Consider the following 4,237-nt stretch of genomic DNA (forward strand, 5'->3'; position numbering starts at 1 on the left):
GTAGCATCATGTTAGGAAAAATAACTGGTCCATTTACAAGCTATAAGATCTTGGTATAAATCCAGCTTCTTGGTGTACATAATGTTCATTGTAGGCCTTGCAGTGGCCAGTTTTCCTACACTCTCTGAATGTTGTGTACTTATAAAGATGATGTCTTTTTGATTTTTTTAAACCACCATTGTGTAGTACTAATTGCCTCAGGAAACAAAAACCACTTAGATCAGTACTAGGTTTAGGGCTTGCTAATGTACATAGCATAACTTTTGCTTTCAGCTGTAGAATTATAGCAGCATTGACAAGTTCTGCTATCGATAAGCCAGGACTCAAAATACACAGGACCAAACAATTACAAAATTCCACAAAATAGCCCTTGTGGAAAATAAGTATGCACAAGGGCTTCCTTTCATAAGGTATATTGCTGATAGTGATCAATAGGAAGCGTGATGCATCCTGAGAATGAAAAGGGCTCAAAAGCTTTCAAATTCATCACTACGATGGCGGATTTGAGCCATTTTCGTTCCCAGCATGCACCACGTTCGTTATCAGCAATATATGTTATAGAATCTGTTCAAAATAGCCTTTTTCAGCAAAAAAGTATTTTGGGTCCTGCGATAAGCTGAAGTTGTTGACAAAGTGCTCACTGAAATATGTCACGACTCATTGTTGACAGAAAAATTAGAAAGTATTACAGATTTACAAGTACAATTGAATTTATTGAAATCAACTGATGTTTGCAATTTCTGAAAGAAAGGTCTACTTCTTGATGAGTAAATTGAGAATATGACTGAATGGCCATAATTCTTATTTTTACTTGGTTCAATTGAATACTGAATGATTGAAAAAGATTGAGTTGATAATTTTTGGTGCACCAAAAAGTCTGAAATACCCTCTCTTTATCATAATTCCTCATCAAAGACATTGGAATAAAAAAAGGTGGTCTATTTTCTGATTATATATACTAAAAGTATGTGTACATGTATGTGGTTAATACATATCACATGTTCTGGCCACTTGATTATTTCCCAGAGACAACAAAGAACTTTTTTCTCAATAACAGCACTGGACCAAACTTCAAATAAGCCTGTATTTATTTTTTGCACCACCATGTAGCCAACTGTGTACGTATTTATGTTATTTCAAAATCAGGGTTTAAGGATATTGTGTACACTGTAAAAACACTTAAAGCCACATTGTAACATATTATTTTGAAACAGAATCATTTTGCAGTTTATTTTCTGATACAGTCCAACCTCTTTATTCATGATGGGCCAAGCATTGGCTAAAAAGTGGAAAATATTACCAACTGAAAAATCTAGATGAAGCATATGTGCATATCTGGATTTATAGAATTATGTGTAATTCGGCATAGAGTGCTAAAATTGGGACAACAAAAACCCAGATTACTCAATATGGGGTAACATATGGGATAATAACATAAAATATAGTATTTGAGTCAGCCCTCGAATTAAGGATCTGAAGGGGCACGGCAACTTTTTATGGGCAAGTTGAAGATTGCCTTGGATTTTCACTGAAAAGGCAAGGCAGCATGGCAGTTTGTAATATTTCAAGAGGGCATCATGGCAACTGTTGAAAATTTGAGAAGGGCACCAAGGCAATTTCTCAAAAGTGAAGAAAACACACACAAACATAGATAGATGATTTTATAATGAAGGAGCAGGGCTGGGGCACCGACGGCAACTTCAGGGCGCGGCAAGTGACTGCCTTGGGTAAAGGACATATTTTGAGGGCATTACGGCAGTGGGGATGGGCACCCACGGCAAAATGCCATGGGTGCTGTGGGTTAATTCGAGGGCTGATTTGAGTACTGTTTACAACATAGATATCCTTCTAAATGCTTCAGAGGATGAAAAACATGTTCTTGTATGAAGAAGTCAGATATCCATAGTAAAGAGGTTCAGATGAGGGAGTTTGGACTGTAGTTGCTTTGAGAACATATTCTTCTAGAACAATGTTAATTTATTTTTTTAACCCAGGCAACGTGAAAAAAGGAGAGGTATTGGCTCTCACAATATACCTTTTCAGGAGACTTTTGCAAAAAACGTTGATCATACGCAACCATCTAAACATCACCTATCAACCAATGGTTATTTGAACTAATTGATTGGTACCATGCCATATATGCTCATCAAATGTGCTGTCGCCAGTGTGTGATTGGTTGTGTTTTTGTTTTATAGTATGCAACATCTAATTTTTGCTCAACTGCTCGAAAGGTCTATTATGCTGTTTGAGAGATTGTTGCCTGGGCAGGGGTAGGGAGTTTGTGAATCAATTTATAGAATAAATGATAGGAATTTTTATTTTTACTATCTATCGTGTGATTGAGCATAGGCAGGTCCCATATTTTGAGTAGTGGATACTACACTACAGTAAGCCAAAGAATTAAGGTACCAGTTATGTTCACCCCTGTATATCCTAAAGACAAATATGTAAAAATTAAAACAAGCAGCCAATACCTGTACTCTTTAGCTCTGATTTAAGACCTTATTTGTTGAAATTGGTTGAGAATTAAAGAAACGGTGATCTAAAATCTAATGAAGAAACAAAATCAAAAGTTGCACTTTTGTGTTCTAATCAATGAAAGCACGACGCTAGTTTTAACGTGCTAATCAATGGAAGCGCAGCGCTATTTCTCTTGTTCACGAACGTTTTGTGTGTATACAATAGGGCATTTAATGGTATCTTCCTTAGGTTTTGGGATCGCCGTGACTTTATTTCTTGAACAATTTCAACGAATGAGGTCTTAAATTTGAGCCCATTGGCTGCTGGTTCCAATTATGACATATCTGTCTTTGTTTAGGATATACAGGAGGTGAACATAACTGGTACCTTAATTTTTTGGCTTACTGTATAGTAGCAGTACTACAATAAAATTGGATCTGCTATCACACGATAAAGGATATAAAATTCCTATTGTTTATTCTCATTGGTACTACATTGTGGGACTCAATGAGCAGTCATCTATCACCTGATAGATGACACCCCAGGATCCAATCAAGTTTACAAGTTAAACCACGTACCATGGACTCTCACCAATAGATAAAGTGGGAATCATTTTTAGGGGTTAGTGCAAGAATAAAGGCACATTTTTATCATTGGTTTGCAATTTGCTCACTTATTTATTGTTTTTAAAATTTTTAATCGTTTAATTACAATTTAAAATTAATTACTTTTAAAACTGTAAAATAGCTTAAAATGTGTGCATATACATGTACCTGTATTTTCATAATCCATTTATAACTCAAATTCACCCAAAATGTCACTACTTTCTTGCAATAATCCCTTCATTTGACTCTTGCAAATTTACTATTGTGGACAAATTTTGAGAGTCCATTTGAAGAAGCAATTCAATTACCAATTAATATTCGAATTCTTGTTTGTTTTTCATCTGTCTCTTCTAAAGATTCTTAATGCTATCCACACCTTATATTTAGCGTGTAATTTCTTATGATTGAAAACCAACTTTGGGGCCAATAACTTTGTTTGACCAAACCAATGGTACACTCCTGCCAGTGTGTCTTATTTTAATAGCAAAACCAGGGATGTCTCATCATATATTCTTGTTTCAGTTAATATGCCCAATATTTTTGTATGGTCCTTCCAAAGAGATTATCGTAAAGAGCAACAACACAAAATTGCCCTGTGTGTATGCTATGGTAAATCCGCCATTTGTCTGTCACTCATGCAGGGAAAATAGTTTACTTCTGGCATTTATCGGCTAAAGCCCAAAGTGGAACGGTAATTGCCGTATTTAAGTTTGAGTGTTACTGTTTGCGCATGCAGTAGTTCGCGTGCTTGTGTAGCAGCGCACTTGTTAGGCACCACACATTACAGACAGGGCGCAAACCACACAGTTTGCCATTCGCATAGCGAAATAATCTGGAGGTACACTATTTTGCCCCCAATGAGCAACAGACAAGCATGACAGAGCCTGTACTCTTTGGTTCTACCTCAGTGGGTCCCTCGGTGACCTCAATACTAGTGAGATCAGTATCACCTCAGGCCCATAGTTTTAACCACAGCCTTTCCTGTGAGCCTTTCATGGCAGTATATATTTGTATATACTATATTGGGATTTACCAATTAAAATTAAGGGCATCAGGTATAGTAAGACAAGTTACCAATTTACATTTTTGAATTTCTGTAAAGACTATTAATCAGGGAGTATCAAAATAAAGTGTACAGTTTGAAAATGCCACTAGATTAAAAAGTATCAGGT

The sequence above is a fragment of the Amphiura filiformis genome, chromosome 3, assembly GCF_039555335.1.
Source record: "Amphiura filiformis chromosome 3, Afil_fr2py, whole genome shotgun sequence".
NCBI lineage: Eukaryota > Metazoa > Echinodermata > Ophiuroidea > Amphilepidida > Amphiuridae > Amphiura > Amphiura filiformis.